The following is a 19408-nucleotide window of genomic DNA, read 5'->3' on the forward strand; positions in this document are numbered from 1 at the left end:
TCAGTTACTTTTAAGTCTCGGTTGCTTACAGTTTTTACATAAGAACGGCTTCGTTCTGAGTCCTTTTTTGATTTTTCCTTTACTGCTGAAAATCTCTGTAAATTTTGTGCAATTTTTCTTTTTTTTTTAAAGATTTATTTATTTTATTTGAAAGGCAAAGTTACAAAGAGGCTGAGAGAGAGACAGAGAGAGAGAGAGCCCTTCCATTTGCTGGTCCACTCCCCAGTGGCCGGAGCTATGCCAATCTGAAGTCAGGAGCCAGCAGCTTCTTCCGGGTCTCCCACATGGGTGCAGGTGCCCAAAGACTTGGGCCATCTTCTACTGCTTTCCCAGGCCATACCAGAGACCTGGATCAGAAGTGGAGCAGCAGGGACTCGAACCGGCACCCATATGGGATGCCAGCACTGCAGGCAGCAGCTTTACCCGCATGCCACAGCTCTGGATCCTCTGTGATTTTTTTTGTCTTTGAAAATTATTGATGTTGTCCAAGGTCAATAATAATAATAGACTAAATATTAAATGAGATTAATATGTAGAAGGTGGATTGATGGTGACTCCACCATAGTCACTGCTCAGAAAAGCTGAATAAAATGATTAAAAACTCATAACCGTCTTTCTCAGTTTAACTGAGATGATGTCAAAGGCACGAGCCCTAGAGCTGCCTCCAGAAAATTTTAATGTGAGTGCCATTCTGCAGCAATTCTAATTTTAGGTCATCAGTATCTCTGAGGATGTATTTCTCCATGTTCAACATAACAGTCACACTGTCAAAATACCTAGTGAGTTATACTAATCCACCATATAACAAAACTTTTGTGTGTTATTGCTGGATAATATTGTGAATAACAGTTTTTCCTATGAAATTTAAGCTGCATAATATAATTATAAATATAAATCTGGGTGGTGTTTTTATAAGAGATGAGAATATTATAAATCAATTATTCTAATTAGAAATATCCCCAAACCCAATGTTACTGTCAAAAATCCACATAGCAAAATAAAATGACAAACAATATATTGTATTATTTATATGCTATCACTTATTTTCATTTGAAATTTTTGTTTCAATTATTTGTACAAATATTACATTATCAATAAAGCAGAATCCTTACTGCACATTTTCCAATGAATATTTAAGAAGTGAATAATATTTATATGAAAAGATAATGAGAAATCTACTTCCCATATTTCTCTCTAGATTTCTCCTTTTTACATATTAATTATTGTCTTAGTGTTTACTCCCATTTAGGGATTATTTTAACTTTAAAATAAATAATGCCTACTTACTTTGTATTATTGACAGTTTATTGTCACTTAAATATTTTATTATTTATCTTATTATTTAATGCGACCTTAGGCTCCAAATATATATTTCACTGAAGCAGTAAAAGGAATATATTTATAGGATTATTTATGGGATTAGACTGTATATCTTTCTCAAATATACTGGTTAGTATTCATTAATTTGGAGTAATATTATTGCATACTTTAATTTGATCTTGTAATAGAATTTGAAGCAGGAGATAATTTGCTGATTTTGTTTAGATAGGAGAAGATTTTAGCTTCTAGTCATTGATATGCCTCATTTTTTTCTAAACCTGAGAAAGCAAAAGTTTGACTCAGTAAATATAAAATTTTAATGTTTTTATAATTTAAAAGTTAGGACAATTAAAATATTAAAATTTTTTGTAGTTAATGAAAATCTAGTAATTATTTTATTTTCCATGCACTGAAAATTGGCATAAATCAAAGTGCTATTCTTATGTAGATGTTTCAAATCAGTGATTAAATGCTTCATAATATTAATTTGTATAAGAATAAAATAACACTCATTATGAATAATATAGAAAAGTGCATCTACAAATACACAGATACACACATATATACATATACAACTGCATATAAACAATTGAGCTTAAATCCATTATATTTTAAACATTGATTGAGGTGAATAATACTGTTTTAAGAAATTGTAAAAATTATCTTCTTCATTGAAGCAATTTTTCATTTTCTTGGGAGGCTCTTTGTGTGATATAGAATTTCATACTGGTCAACAGAGTTTTAATCTCAAGCCCCGTTAGGCTTGTTTAAAAAGATTAAGGCAGGATCTTTTGTCAATTAGAAAATTGATTCAGTTTTCAAATGGGGTCAAACAATTCCAAAATTGCAGTAGTTTAACTGCAATACTAGGAAGTGCCTGGCTGTGGAGACTGTGACAAGCAGGGGAATTAGCTGGCATGCTCCCTTTCTATACATTTTATGTGTCTATAGACAGTATGAAGTAAAAAGTAAAATTAATTGATGAAGCAAGGTACTGTGTTTGCTTTATACTTGTACTATTTGATTTAATCAGATTTTATTCTTCATAGGAACCCTGTCATGGAGCAATGAAGTAGGACTATTTTAATGTGAAAAAGTGAAATTTGTAGAACTTAAAAAAACTTATTTTTTCCAAGGCCTAAGTCTAATCTTACACCAAAGTGCATACTTTGGAGGCTGGTATGGGTGGAGTGGATAGAGGGAGTTTGGATAAATAACAAAAGTAAGGGAAGCTGGGTGTGCTTTATTGATTGTGACAAATAGGTCATCCTGATATGAGATATTAATAACATGAGAAGTTGGGTGTGGTGTATAGGAGAATTCTGTATGACTTCCCACTTTTTTGTTTTTGCAAATTTAAAGCTATTCTGAAATAGAAAGTTTATTAAAATAAATAAACTCAGGGAAAAATCCCAGAGGAAATATTTCCTAATATAATGTTAAAAATGACTAATAGATAAAGCATGTATTCATCTTCAGAACAGAATTTATAAAAATGAAAATATATGGCCTGAAGCTATGAGGTTTCAAATAAATGGGGTAGAAACTTTAATATTGTTCATTGGTTTTATGCAGCTTAATTGAAAAATGACAGTATTTAGATATATAAATGTAACATTTGTCTGTTCATTGTTTTCTTTTACAAATACTATGTTTGACTGATTTTAGTGAAAATTTTGAAAGACAATACTATATTAACTGAAATAGCATTATAGAATGATTTAATGATGAGTAATTATTTTGTTTACTGGCACATGAAGTTTCAATATTCCATGAGATAAATCAATTTTAGATTATTTTTTGTTAGTGGAGAAGATATTTGTATTTAACACACTCCATCCTTCTTCTTAAAAGTATAGCAGAATAACCCAAAATGCATAAAAATAAAACTTATTTTAGTTTGATATCATAATCACCATGTTTTTATATGCAATCAACCTCTTAAGTATTTAAGCATTTTACAAAATTTAATGTTTAAGTTAAAGTTTTTAGAACAAAAGATCAACCGTCAGCTTGGTCTGTAAAACAAGCAGACACGACGTCCCTTGTCTGTACATGGATTCATCACACCTTAGTGCTTAATCGTGTAAAGACGAAAAGGTTGCTCCATAGAGAGAAAATATAATAGAAAAGAAAAAGAGTTAATTCTTTGCCCATATATTACTCTATGTCAACCCTTGACTTCAGGGACACAGTAATCTCTCCCCTGAAAGAGGAAACCTAAACATTGCAATGGCTTGGGACATAGAAAAATCTCATGAGAAATTACTAACTGAACTAGCAGTTTTGTATACCTGTCTATGAGCAAGGTGAGTCACAACTTTGAACTTGCACCCAGCCTTTCAGTAGCATCTTCTGCTTCATGTTTTGATCCTATTCTAACATTACATTCAACATCTCCTGAGCGTGCATTTGTATTGTAAAATCTCTTCCAAAAAAAGGCGCTACCATTCACTTAGCAATTTCAACGAGTGCACGTGGTAATGACTGTCACTGTCTCCCCTTGTTTCTCCAGTTCTTTGGAAAAAGCCTTTGGAAATTTCTGTAAAACTGTCTTGATAGTTTATATTCTCTCCTCACTGGAGAGAACCTCCACTTTGACTATGACCTTGTCTAAACAAGATAAGAGTCGGAGAACTCAGAGGGCTTCCATAGCCTTGGAAACTCATGACTGGAGCATAGGGAGATTACTGATGCCATAAACAGGAGTGTCAATTTGTAAAGTCAACAACAGGAGTCACTGTGCACTTACTCCTCATGTAGGATCTCTGTCCTTAATGTGCTGTACATTGAGATTTAATGCTATAACGAGTACTCAAACAGTATATTTCACTTTGTGTTTCTATGGGGGTGCAAAAGGTTGAAATCTTTACTTAATGTACACTAAACTGATCTTCTGTAAAAAAAAAAAAAAAAAAAAAAAGAAATTATCAATTCCCAACTTGACTCTCACTGGGATTAAACATGACAATAGGTCTGATCTGATTTCATCATCATTTAAAAAAAAGTCATCTATTATTTTTCACTTTATGTCTCTGTGTGGGAGCAAACTGTTGAAATCCTTACTTAAGGTATACTAAGCTGATCTTCTGTATATTAAGATAATCGAAAATGAATCTTGATGTGAATGGAAGGGGAGAGGGAGTGGGAAAGGGGAGGGGTGTGGGTGGGAGGGACGTTATGGGGGGGAAGCCATTGTAATCCATAAGCCGTACTTTGGAAATTTATATTCATTAAATAAAAGATAAAAAAAAAAGAATCCAAAAAAAATAAATAAAAAAAATATATATTCTCTCCTCACTGATACTAGAAAGAAGGATCCATTTGTTTGCTTTATTTTCCCCCCAAAGAAGCCTTTTATTTAAGCAATACAAGCTTCATGCATTTCATAAGTACAACTTTAGGAATATAGTGATTCTTCCCACCCACACTCCCACCCTTCCTCCTCCTCCCTCTTCCATCCCTAGTCTCATTCTCCACTAAGATCCATTTTCGATTAACTTTATACACAGAAGACCAACTCTATACTAAGTAAAGAGTCCAACAATTTGTGCAAAAAAATAAAAATAAAAAAGTGTTCCTCATATTTATTTGCTTTAATGTTCACTTTTTAAAGCATTCTGAACCATTGCTATTATCTTATTGCATGGTGTTTTGGCAAGTTGTATAAAAGATTTTAAAACATGCACCATTTACCAAAGGAAATCACAAAAGATGAATATGAAGATTTAACTGCAAAATTGTTCATGTTTACTTTATTTATAATGTCTAGATTTGGAAAAAGCCCAAACAGGAGTTGGTTAAATAAATGTGCAGGATACGCAGTTGTATAAAAGTTTGATGGCATTCTACATAGACAGAAAATTACTCATAAGTTATTAAAGCTAAAATATACACTATCAACACAGAATGGTGATTACTGGAGGCTGGTATGGGTGGAGTGGATAGAGGGAGTTTGGATAAATAACAAAAGTAAGGGAAGCTGGGTGTGCTTTATTGATTGTGACAAATATGTCATCCTGATATGAGATATTAATAACATGAGAAGTTGGGTGTGGTGTATAGGAGAATTCTGTATGATTTCACACTTTTTGTTTTTGCAAATTTAAGACTATTCTGAAATAGAAAGTTTATTAAAATAAATAAACTCGGGGAAAATATACACTTGCAAAAAATGAAAATAAGGAGGAAAAAATAGCAAAAGCACAGAATTCATTTTAATATAGTTATTTATTATTTGAAAGGCAGTGAGAGAGAGAGAGAGAGAGAGATAGAGAGAAAGGAGTTAGAGAGAGAGAGGAGAGTCAGAGAGAGAGAGAAGAAACAGAGAGAGAGAGATCTTCTATATACTGGTTCACTCCCCAGATGGCCACAATGATCAGAATTGGGCCAATCTGAAGCCAGGAATTTCTTCTGGATCTCCTATGTGGGTACAGTGGCCCGAGTATTTGGGCCAGCTTCCAATGCTTTCCCAGGTGCTGGATCAGAAGTGGAGCTGGATTGGAAGTGGAGTAGCTGGGACTTGAACCAGCGCCCACATGGGATACCAGCGCTGCGGGAAACAGCTTAATTCTCTACCACACAGTGTGGGGCCCCAGTAGAATTCATTTTTGTTAAATACTTTATAGGCAGGTAAGAGGCCAGAAGAATGTAGTGAACATTGTTATTGTTGGTTATCCCTGGGAATTGGTATTTTGAGTGATTTTTTTTAAATTTTTGTTTACTTAATTTTATTGATTTGGAAAGCAGAGAAACAGACAGAAAGAGCCCTTCCACCTGCTGGTTTATTCCCCAAATGCCTGCAACATACAGGATTGGTCCATGTCAAAGCCTGGAGCTGAGAAATCAAACTCGGTGTTCCCCATGGAGGGAAATGACACAATTACTTGAGCCCCCATCTGTTGCCTCCCAGGGTGTGCATTAGCAGGAAGCTAGAATGGAAGCAGAGCCAGGACTCAAACTTAGACCCTCTGATATGGGCTGCAGGCATCCCAAACAACATGCTAACTGTCATGCAAAACACCCAACTCTGTTTTCTTTGTTACAGCTTGACCACATGTCTAGTATTTTCCCCAATGACCATATACTTATTTTTGATGTCCTATGAAAACAAAACAATCTCAACTCATTGAATTGAGTGTACCAAGACATTTAGAGTGATTGGAATCCAAAGAACACTGTTATTTGTATCTTAACAGACTTCTTTGACCTTTTAATTGCTCTAAAACTGGATTAACTCAACATATCTTACTGTGGTTTTAATGATAAATAGCAATTATATTAACCGAATTGACTGATTATAAGTCAAAGAATGAGTAATGACTGGGATCACAAGGATTTTACTTCAGTGATCTGGTCATTGGCCAAATAAGATGTAAAGTGGCATGCTATGTGGATACTTTCACTTTTATAAACATGAAATAATGTATTTAACTGCAAAAATTCCATAGTAAATGCTAAGGTTTGTGTATGATTGTGTCCCAAACTCATTCAGGAATTTAAATTCCAAAGCTACAAATTAATGCAGGACCCAGGCTGTGGCACAATGAGTAAAGCCTCTCCCTGTGGTGCCAGCATTCCATATGGGCACCTGTTGGAGTCCCAGCTGCTCCACTTCTGATCCAGCTTCCTGTTAATGCACCAGGGAAAGCAGCAGAAGATGGACCGAGTGTTTAGGCCCCTATACCCATGTGGTAGACCTGGAAGAAGTTCTTATCTCTTGCCTTGGGATCTGCCCAGCTCCTGCCATTGGGGCCACTTGGGGAGAGAACCAGCAGATAAAGGATCTGTCTCTTCCTCTCTCTCTCTTTCCCTCTCTCTCTCTCTGCCTTTCAAACAAATAAATAATTAAAAATAATTTAATGCTATTAAAAGGGTGGAAATTTGATACAATTATGGTGTTTAAGGGAAGAGCCTTTGGGAAGTGACTAAGATTAGATTAGGTAATCAAAGTGTAGTCCCCATGACTGAATCCTGATGGCTTTATAAAGGGGTTGGAGGGAGGGAGGGAGGAGGAGGAGAGAAAGAGAGAGAGAGAGAGAAGAAAGAGGGAGAGAATAGATACAGCACTGTCTCTCACCATGTGATGCCTGATTTCGACTTTGAACTCTGCCGGTGAGAATGCTATTACCAGACGTCAAAACAGTGGTGCCACCTGATCATGAACTGTGAATTCCAGAACTGTGAACCACAAGCAACCTCTTTTCTTTATGAACTTGGCCTGCCTTCGGTTATACTAACAAAAGGTTAGCTGATACAGTGTCATTCGAAGCGAGGACTTCAAAAAGTTCTCAAGAAAACATAATGAAACGATAATGTGAACTTTCCATGAACTTTTTATAGTCCCCTTGCAGTTTACTCGAACGTCATTCTCTGGCCTGGAGCATTTTTTTTTCAAGTGTGTGATTTTTGTGATGAATCACAGTTAATTTGACAAGAATTAAAGGTCATCTTTAAACTCATTTGATTTGTCATTCCTGCTATAAATAGAATTCTGTGCTCTAGGTTGTGTTTGCTCATCTTCACCCCCTTTCTATTACATCAGTCTCTGCATCGGAAGCTGCATGGTTAGAATATTTTCTCTAAAGAGTTACAATAAAGATGACCAGCGTTTCCATTTTTAGAATAAACACGTTTCAGCTCTGAAGCAGCTGAATAACCTTTGAAAAGTTATGGGAAGAGTTCCTAATAACTCTTAAGGATAAGATAGCAAATTTCTCAGAAATGTAAATAGAGCACCAGGCAGTAAGAAATACACTCAGGACCATGAAGACTCTCCAAGGAAGAATACAGCTCTCATAGAGAAATGCAAATTGGATTTTCAATGGACTGTTATTCATATTGGGACTTAGGTTAATCAGTCAGTATTTACTGAGCACAAGGAAAGGCAAGGTTCTCTTCTACACCGGGTTGCTGAACACTGGTGAGCCATTGCAAGTAATATACAATTTTGGTTACCTACATTTCCCTACAGTTGTGGGGACTTACAAAAGGCATTCTTAGATAACAGTACTCCTTTTTCCTCTTACTTTTCTAAGAGTTTTTCCTATCTTAACTTATGAATGAGTTTTCAAATTAATCAAATACTTTGAGATTTTTTGACGTAATTATGTTTCTCCTCCTTTATTCTTTTAATATAGTGAATTATGTCAACACATTATTTCTAATGTTGAAACATCCTTTCACTTTTGTAATAATATATTACTATTTCAATATGCTACTAGATTCCATTTGCTACCACGTGGAATTTCGCATCTCTATTCTTAAGAGATGGTGACCTCTATATTATCTTTCATTTTTTCTGATGTGAGTTTATGTGTGTATATATTTTCTGCTCTCATTCCTTTTAGTATTATTATTAAGCTACTTCAATTATTATTAATTATTCTATATGCTTTCATGGGAATCTCATTCATACCCATGATTTTCATAATGATATTCTGATCACTTCAAACTGATATCTTCATTCCAGAGAACTAAATTCTTCTCTAAATTCTTATCTTATCTTTCTATTAAATGGAATAAGTCATATTTCCCAAAAGTACTTTAAAATTAACACAGCATAAATCAAATATAATTATTCTCTGTAGTTTTCCCTTGTTGTAAGTGCTGATAATGACTTTCTGCACTGATTCATTTAAGTGGCAACTCATATCAAGCCATTCTGAAGCCACTTGCTATCTCATTTATAATATTGTATGCAAACAATTATACTCCTATATATCTCCTAAATGTGCCCGTTAATCATTTCCTCCATTGTCACTCTAAGAGTTAAGGTCTTGGTAATGTTTCAGCTGGGCTACTATAGTGGTCTCCTGTTACCTGATTGTATTTTCACTCTTTTGACACATCTCTCAAACTACTACCATAGTTGTTGTTTCAACTGAATTGCAATGCTGATTATGTTGCTTGACTGCTTAAAATTCTTCAGTGGTTTTCTGCTGACTTGAGGATGAGAATTGATCTCTACACTTGTGATGAAAGCCTCTTTCTCTTCTAGGTATTGTCTACATTTCCAGTCTCAACCCCTATTGATGCCTTTCCCAGAGGTAATAATAATTTGCCTTCTTTGAAAGAGCAATGCTTTCCTTTGCCTTTTTATTTTAAAGTAAACTTTGGTTTTATGCTTCAAATAACTTTTCTCCATCCTGTATGTGTCTGTATTTCCAAATTTGGAATTAATCGGACTACAAAAAGTCATTTCTGGAGTTATCTTAAGGATTGCCAAACACTCACTAAAATGATAGTGATAAATACAAAAAATGATAATGGTCATTGAAATTTATTAAGCACTTACTATACCCCAGACACTGTGATAGATAATTTATATTAATTATCATACCCTAATATCAATAGAAATAAAAGCATATCTCCAAGAAAATTTGAGTTTGGAAAGATGAGCATAAATGTTAGGGTTGGGATTTGCCCTCAGGTTTGTCTGGCTTCAAAACCTCTACTTTTCCTATACACCACATAATGTCTTTGGCTTCTATGTAGTTATGGGCCAACCACAGGAATTACTATAGCAACAGAATATTTCCTGTTATCTGACATTATCTAGAGTAGCATATGATTATGTTGTAAATCTGATTTGTTTTTGTGCAGAACATAATTTTTTTTTTCTCATTTAAAGTAGCATATATTATTCTAGAACTACTTAAAGGTCCAGTTAGGAATCCTACTAGACATCATTCAGTAATTGCCAAACTATTACTGAAAATAGATGTCAATAGTCTGAATAAATTGATGATTTATGGACAATATTTGTGTCCCTCATACTCTTACATTTTCCCTAACTCGACATAAAGTGTTAGTTTGAAAGTAAATTAGCTAACCTTAATATTCTCCCTCAATGGTTTTTAAGAAAAAGTTGTCCAGAATGAGTCTGCCGTGTGAGATTTAAAGTGAATTTATGTATTCCCCACATCTTTACATTACACAGCTGTCACTGGAAAACAGGTTTTCTTCACAGGTGTGTACTTTCCTTTTAGAATACAGAAACAATATAATCATTTATGCATTAAGTCATCATTTGGGTGATGCATTGCATAACAGATACAATTTGAGGGTTCCTGAAGAGAATAAGCTTCAATTTGGGGTAACATCTGGATCTTGTTATTTCAATAGCTTTCCTCAGTTGTAAAATGCTACCTAATATGTACCTTCTGTCATTCTAATTGGTTTAGTTGTTTATTGTAAGCTCCTGTCTTTGGAAACTCTGTTTTGAAACCGTGTGAGTATGAGAATTACTTAGAAACTAACAATTACACAATTTGGAAGTCTGAGAACAGATGGCTCCTTTGGGTAAAATCTCACCCTAGGAATGTGGTTTCTACATACTATCTAACTCACTCAATCCCAAATGAACTATTTAATCCTATTTGCAATAATATTAATTGTATTTTTTACTTCCAAACATTTATTTGTTATTTTAAAAACTAAGGCACAATATTGATATTATGTAACATTTATTTATTTAAGTGTACAGGTCAGTAGTATTTAAATGCATTCACATTGCTGTACAACCATCACCGTTATCCATCTTTAGTACTCTCTTCATCTTCTGAAACAAACTGGGGCCAGCACTGTGTGCAGTGGGTTAAGCTGTTGTTTGCCACTCCAGCAACCTATATTGGAGGGAGGGTTTGAGTCTTGGTTACTCCACTTCCAATCCAACTTCCTCCTAATGTGCCTGGGAAAGAAGTGGTTGGGCCCCTGCCACCCATGTGGGAGACATGGGTGGAGGTCCTGAGTCTTGGCTTTGACCTGGCCCAACACTGGCTGCTGCAGCCATCTGGGGAGTAAACCACTGGATGGAAGATCTCTCTTTATGTGTCTCTCTTTCCCTCTCACTCTGTGTTTCAAATAAATAAATAAATATTTGAAAAATAAGTATACCAATTTATGAATATTGGATGTCTTTCTACTTATTAATGTTTTATTTACTTTCTGCAATACTTTAGTTTTCAGAATTCAAGTCTTTTATTTCTTTAAATTTATTTCTGATGTTTATTTTAATAGTATTGTATAACCACAGCATAAATAAAACCGAAAAACTCTTAGTAACACAAACTACCATGACTCAATCATAAACAAATAGAAAAATTTGAACAGATCTGTGAATAGGAAGGAGGCTGCATCAGTAATTAAAATCCTCTACCAAAGAAAAATTCAGGAACATGTGGCTCCAGTGGGGGATTCGGTTAGACATTTTAAAAAAAATTAACATAAATTCTCAGCCAGCGCCATGGCTCACTTTGTTAATCCTCTGCCTTGTGGCACTGGCATCCCATATGGGCGCCGGTTCTAGTGCCAGTTGCTCCTCTTCCAGTCCAGCTCTCTGCTGTGGCCCAGGAAGGCAGTGGAGGATGGCCCACGTGCTTGGGCCCCTGCACCCTTATGGGAGACCAGGAGGAAGGACCTGGCTCCTGGCTTCAGATTGGTGCAGCGCTGGCCGTAGCGGCCATTTGGGGAGTGAACCAACGGAAGGAAGACCTTTCTCTCTCTCTCTCTCTCTCTCTCTCACTGTCTATAACTCTACCTGTTAAATAAATAAAAAAACTAAAAATAAAATTAACACAAATTCTCAAACACTTCAAAAAAGATTGAAGTGGAATGAGCTTGTCTAAATAAGATGGGAGTTGGTGAACTCAAAAGGCTTCCATAGCCTTGGCAACTCATGACAAGAGCCCAGGGTGATTACTGATGCCATAAACAAGAGGGTCAATTGTTAAGACAACAACAGGAGTCACTGTGCACTTACTCCTCATGTAGGATCTTTGTCCTTAATGTGTTGTACAATGTGAATTAATCTTTTTTTGTTTGTTTTTCCTTTGATCTCAAGTTGTTTTTTTTTTAAACTTTTATTTAATGAATATAAATTTCCAAAGTACGACTCATGGGTTACAATGGCTTCCCCCCCATACCGTCCCTCCTACCCGCAAACCTCCCCTTTCCCACTCCCTCTCCCCTTCCATTCACATCAAGATTCATTTTCGATTCTCTTAATATACAGAAGATCAGTTTAGCATACATTAAGTAAAGATTTCAGCAGTTTGCTCCCACACAGAGACATAAAGTGAAAAATAATAGATGATTTTTTAAATGATGATGAAATCAGATCAGACCTATTGTCATGTTTAATCCCAGTGAGAGTCAAGTTGGGAATTGATAATTTCTTTTTTTTTTTTACAGAAGATCAGTTTAGTATACATTAAGTAAAGATTTCAACAGTTTGCACCCCCATAGAAACACAAAGTGAAATATACTGTTTGAGTACTAGTTATAGCATTAAATCTCAGTGTACATCACATTAAGGACAGAGATCCTACATGAGGAGTAAGTGCACAGTGACTCCTGTTGTTGACTTTACAAATTGACACTCCTGTTTATGGCATCAGTAATCTCCCTATGCTCCAGTCATGAGTTTCCAAGGCTATGGAAGCCTTTTGAGTTCTCTGACTCTTATCTTGTTTAGACAAGGTCATAGTCAAAGTGGAGGTTCTCCCCTCCCTTCAGAGAAAGGTACCTCCTTCTTTGAAGACAATGTGAATTAATCTTATAACTAGTACTCAAACAGTACTTTACACTTTGTGTTTCTGTGTAGGTGCACACTGTTGAAATCTTAATATATACTAAATTGATCTTCTGTATATAAAGATAATTGAAAATGAATCTTGATATGAATGGAATGGGAGAGAGAGCAGGAGATGGGCGAGTTGTGGGTGGGAGGGAAGTTATGAGGTAGGGGGAAGCCACTGTAATCCAAAAGCTGTACTTTGGAAATTTATATTTATTAAATAAAAGTTAAAAAAAAAGATTGAAGTGGAAGGAATACTTCTGAATTCATTCTATGAGGTCGACATTACCTTGAAACCAAAGGCAGACAAGGATGTTACAAGAAAATAATAGACCAATATTTAACCAAAAATCCTCATGAAAATAATAACAAGCAGAATTAAATATTATAGAGGAATTATGTACCATTGCAAATTTGGATTTATTCCTGGAATACAATATTAGTTCATGCTAAAATATGTATCAGTGTAAACAACACATCAGTATAATAAAGGAAAAAATCAAATGGTCTTACCAATCGTTACAGAAATAGAAATTAACAAAAATGATCAAAACACTGAACAAAACAGGAATAGAAGGAAACTGTCTCAGTATAATAAAGGCCATGTATGAATGACTCAAGATTTTCTCCTAAGATTAGGAACGAGGTGGGATGGTTTTCGGTCCATTTTGTGCTGTATAACAGAATACATGAGACTAGATCATGTATAAAGAACAGAGAATCGTTTCCTCACAGTTCTAGATGAACAGAGAAGCCCAAGATTAAGATGCCAGTATCTGGTAAAGGCCTCATTGCCGCATCATCACATGGTACAAAGCATCACACAGCAGAAGGGCAAGGAGGAAGAAGGAGCCAGGGAGGTCAGAGTCATCCCTGTGTAAGGAGCCCACTCCCATGCTGCACCCAGGCTCATACTAATGATAGTCAGGACAGTGGTACTCCCAGTGCCTAAACTCCTCCCATTACCACTCCATTGGAGGGAGGTTGGAATCACGATCACGTTTCTAACAGACGAATTTTGGAGGGCACATTAAAAGCATAGCAAACACTTTCGCCACTTCTATTCAACACAGGGCTGGAATTCTTAGCCAGAGTAATTAAGTAAGAAAAATAAATAAAAGACATTCAGATTGGAAAGAAAGAAGTAAAATTGTCTCTGTTCACAGAAGACGTGAACTTAAAGGTAAGAAATCAATATATTTTTTTTTTACAAAAAGATTTACTTATTTATTTGGGAGACTTATAGAGAGAAAGGGAGAGACAGGGAGAGGGGGGAGGGAGAGAGAGAGAGAGAGATTTTCCATCTGCTGGTTCACTCCCCAAATGGCTGCTATGACAGGAGCTGGGCTGGTCCAAAGCCAGGAGCTTCCTCTTGGTTTCCGTTGTGGGTTCAAGGGTCCAAGGACTCAGACCATCTTCTGCTGCTTTCCCAGGAGCATTAGCAGGGAGCTGCATTGGAAGTGGAGCAGCCAGGACTCGAACTGGCGCACATATGAAATGCCATAGCCACAGATGGCAGCTTTACCAGCTTCAGCACAATGCCAACCCCACTTTTAATATTTCATACACACACACATGTAAAATAATAATACAAATACTAAACAAATTCAATGAAGTTTCAGGATACACAACAATACCCTCAAATAAGTTACATTTCTATGCACTAACAATTATCTGGAAAGGAAATTAAAGAAACAATATTTACAGGAATAAATCTAAACTGAACCTTTTTTCTCCAGAAAAATTATTACCCTATTTGAGATTATATTCCTACATTAAAAAAAAAAAAGATCTATTGATTTATTTGAAAGAGTTACAAAGAGGCAGAGGCAGAGAGAGAGAGAGGTCTTCCTTCCGCTGGTTCACTCCCCAGATGGCTGCACTGGCCGGAGCTGGGCCGATCCAAAGCCAGGATCCAGAGGCTTCTTCCAGGTCTCCCAAGTGATTGGAGGGGCCCAAGGACGTGGGCCATCTTCTGCTTTCCCAGACCACAACAGAGAGCGAGATCAGAAGTGGAGCAACCAGGACTCAAAGCAGAGCTCATATGGGATGCCAGTACTGCTGGTGGTAGCTTTACCCTCTATGCCACAGTGCTGGCCCTGTATGCCTACAATTTTTATAATTTTCTTTTCATTACATACTAATGAAAAGCTCTTGGGTTTTAAGCAGCAGATCCCCATCTATAACTTCTTGATCTTTCCTCATGATTATTTCTGCCATTCTTTTATATATATATATAAATTTATATATATAAATATATATACATGCAAATATATATACATGCAAATATTGAACTCTACTTCTGATTTCTTCAGCTCCAATAACTTATAAAACCAGTTAATCACAGAACAAAGTCAGTGCTTGTCTGAATAATTACACAGCAATTTCTTCTAAATCTAAATTTAATTCATAATGCAAGTCTCCTGGACAATTAAGATTCATGTTTATTTTTCTCAGAAAAAGTCTTACCAAGGTTTGTAAGACTTTATAATTTTTCCCACATTTATATCAACTATTTGTATTTATGTATAGTCACTCTACATAGATGGCCACAAATTATCCTGTCAATACAACATGGGCTACAGTTATTTTCTAAAACATTCTTTCTCTTGTTTTGTGTTGTTTTATTCTTTCAATTGTTTTTATTTGAAAAAATAGACATCAAAATTTGTAAAAATAGAACAGCCCTGAAATTCAAATTATGGATGAATTTCTTCATTACAGATAATGATTCTATCTTATTCATCTATCCTTTCTAGGTGAATTTTTCACAGGAAAACAGTGGAAAAGGTAGTGAACACTATACTTGACTTTGACACTGTGGTAAGTAGAGTGGCCTCCTGATGATGTACATGTTCCAGTCTCTGGCATCTGTAAATATTTTACATCATATGGCAATGAGCACTTTTGCAGATGTAATTAAGTTAGAGAGATTATCCTGCATTATCCAGCTTGGGTCCAATCTGATCACTTAAATCCTTGAAAGCAAGGAATGATTTCCACCTGGAGACTGAGATGCAGCAGCAGAAGGCAGAGAGATTAAAAGCATAAGAAGGAATGTGAGGCCTCTAGAAGCAAAGTCTAGCCCTAATTAACAGACACCGAAGAAATGAGAATTTTTGGCATATAATCACCAAGGAACTGAATTTATCTAGCAACCTGAATTGATGTGAAAGTGTGTGTGTGGGGGGGGGTGGTGAGTGTTTGGTACAGTGGTTAATTTCCCACTGTGGATCTTACCATCTCTTACCAGGTCCCTAAGTTCAAGTCCCAGCTCTGCTTCCAAACCTGCTAAAGCACACCCTGGGAAGCAGTAGGTATTGGCTCAGGCACTTGAGTCTATGCCACCCATGTTGGAGACCTGGACTGAGTTCCAGGTTCCTGCTTTCAGCCTAGTCCCGCCCCAGCTATTAGAGGCATTTAGGGAAAGGAAGCAGTTGGTGGAAAATTGATCTCCTTCTCCCTCCCTCTCCCCTTTCCCTCTGCATCTCTCACTCTCAGCAGGCATTGTGCTCCAGCATAGGCCCCCAGTTGGGACACCCACATCTCATGTGAGAGTGCCGGTTCGATTCCCAATTACTTCGTTTCTGATCCAGCTTCCTGCTCATACACTTGAGGAGGCAGCAGACAATGGCCCAAACACTTGGATTCCTACCACTCATGTGGGAGACTTGAATAGAGCTCCTGGCTCTTAACTTCTTCCTGGCTCCACTCCAACTGTTGTGAGCATCTGGAGTGTGAACCAATGAATGGAAGATCTCTCTCACTCTCTCCACCTTTCAAATAAATAAATAAAAATTTTACAAAGATGCCTGTGTTCAATATAAGAAAAGAAGGAAAGAAAATGTATTTCCTCCAGATTCTCCAAGAGGAAACACAGCTCTACTGACATCTTGATTTCAGCCTCATGGGAACCTAAGCAGAGGCCCCAGCTGATTTTTCCCAACTAAAGAATCCATATAAGAATAAATTTGTGTTGTTTTAAACTGGTAAGCCTGTGTTAATTTGTTACAGAAGCAACAGAAAACTAAGGGGGACCTAAATTTGTTGATTGACTTTGGAAAAGCAAATTAATCTCTTTGGACATACTGTAATAAATAATCAAATATTTACTGAGTGTTTTGTATGTGTTATTAGTCACTCAAAGACATATTGAGCTAAATTATCCACAATTCATATTCCTATCTAGAGGAAGAAATACAAATGATGACAAAGATCTCTTTAGGTGTTAAAATTTTGTAAATGCATGTTAAACATTTACCACATGACTGCCAATAAAATTTTGGGAAAATTGAATGATAATTTTTAGTTTCTCCTTTAAAAGGGTTTGTAACTCATGATACTGAAATTTGAGTGCTTTAAACACTGATGGTCATTCTGAACTTTCAAAAGATTCCTAAAAAAATGCCAGTACTTACATATTAATAGGATGATACAAGAAGGAAAATTGAAATGGATTACATAGGAAAATGACACAGAGAAATATACACTACAGGCCGGCACCACAGCTCAATAGACTAATCCTCCGCCTTGCGGCGCCGGCACCCTGGGTTCTAGTCCTGGTCGGGGCGCCGGATTCTGTCCCGGTTGCTCCTCTTCCAGTCCAGATCTTTGCTGTGGCCCGGGAAGGCAGTGGAGGATGGCCCAAGTGCTTGGGCCCTGCACCCCATGGGAGACCAGGAGAAGCACCTGGCTCCTGCCTTCGGATCAGCGCGGTGGCCACGACACGCCGGCCGCAGCAGCCAATTGGGGGGTGAACCAATGGAAAAAGGAAGACCTCTCTCTCTGTCTCTCTCTCTCACTATCAACTCTGCCTGTCAAAAAAAAAAAAAAAAGAAAAAAAAGAAAGAAAAAGAAATATACACTACAATTACAAAAATGAAGGGATAGAATTTTATTAGAAAATTCAATGAATTTTTTATTTGGCTTAGAAATGACATATGGCATTTCAGAAAAAAAAATAAAATTTTATCCATATGTAAGACCAGTATTATGGCACAGCGGGTTAATCTGCTGCCTTCAATGGCATCTCATGTGTGTGCCAGTTTGAGACCCAACTGTTCCACTTCCAATCCAGCTCTCTGCTAATGCCCTGGGAAAAGCAGCAGAAGATGGCCCAAGTGCTTGGGTCCCTGACACTCACATAGGAGACCTGGATGAAGCTCTTGGCTTCTGGCTTCTGCCTGGCCCAGCACTGCCCTTTTTGGAAGTGAATCAGTGGTGGATCTCTCTGTAACTCTGACTTTCAAAATAAAATAAATCATAAAAAAAGTTTTGTTCATATTTGAGACTATTATAAGGTAAATGATTTTAAATCAGTAATATTTTATGTTGGTGAACATAGGTATAGATGATATTTTAAAGTTAAAGAATGGCACAAATCTTAGAAAAAAAACTTTTTTAAAAAGATTATTTATTTGAAAGTAAGAGTTATACAGAGAGAGAGAAGGAGAGGCAGAGAGAGAGAGAGAGGTCTTCCATCTGCTGATTCACTCTCCAATTGGCCACAATGGCTGGAACTGCATCAATCTGAAGCCAGGAACCAGGAGTTTCTTCCAGGTCTCCTATGTGGATTCAGGGGCCCAAGCATTTGGGCCATCTTCTACTGCTTTCCCAGACCATAGCAGAGAGCTGGATCAGAAGTGGAGCAGCCGGGACTCAAACCAATGCCCATATGGGATGCCCGCACTGCAGCTTTACCCTTTAACCCACAACATCGGCCCCAGAAAAAAAAAGCTTTCACTAGTTTGAATAATTTCAGAAAGTATTACATTCATAAAATCTTTTATTTTCATTTTACTGTCTTAAATTGTAAGAATATGTTAAAGATTTCTTTAATTTTACAAGATTTAAAACTATATTAATGGGAGAGCTTCCAAGATGGCAAAGTAGGGAAGGAGCTTACTGCTCTAGTCTAGAAGTTGATAGTTTTTAAAATGTGTAGAGAGTGCAGTCTCAAGGGAGAGTTAGGGAGAAAATGGCAGTGGAAACTACTGAAATTAGAGGGACAGAGTGGACCTACATGGAGGGTATGGACTCCCACAACTCAGGACCACAACAGCCGAGAGTCTATGCACCAGTGTTGAAGAGTGAGGTGAGACCAGACTGCAGCAGCCCAAGCCACTGGCAAAAAAGCTGCAGGAAGAGCCTAGAGGGAACCTGGCATGGAGCACCACTGGGGATAGTGTACCTGCCAAACTAGAGGAGAAATAAAAAAGAAGGGCACATTTCTCTCTCCCCGATCATTTTATAGCCGTGTCCTGTAACAAGCCAATAGAGTGGGCACCATTTTGGAGGTACATAACAGCTGTGCCAGATTGTGTCCGTGCCCAGCAACCAGCCAAGTAGAGACTCCTGATTCTGGTGGGGAGAACTAACAGGGGGCTGGGTGCTCATAACTGTGGGAGGCTTGTGTGCTGGGACTGTGAAAAAAAAAAAAAAACTGAGGCTGTGTGGGAGGACTCACAGTGTGGCTGGGAATTTGGGCAGTCACGGTGGGAGACTCCACAT

General features: G+C 36.9%; 1 non-coding gene across 1 annotated transcript; it reads left to right on the forward strand.

Annotated features, from left to right (window-relative positions):
- Nucleotides 1–541: 541 nt before the first annotated feature.
- On the forward strand, nucleotides 542–635 carry LOC127485032 (small nucleolar RNA SNORD116). The gene has a single exon (XR_007912235.1). It is a non-coding gene; the product is annotated as a small nucleolar RNA SNORD116 (small nucleolar RNA).
- Nucleotides 636–19408: the final 18773 nt, after the last annotated feature.

The sequence above is a fragment of the Oryctolagus cuniculus genome, chromosome X, assembly GCF_051225735.1.
Source record: "Oryctolagus cuniculus isolate XC-2025 breed Fujian yellow rabbit chromosome X, ASM5122573v1, whole genome shotgun sequence".
Lineage (NCBI taxonomy): Eukaryota > Metazoa > Chordata > Mammalia > Lagomorpha > Leporidae > Oryctolagus > Oryctolagus cuniculus.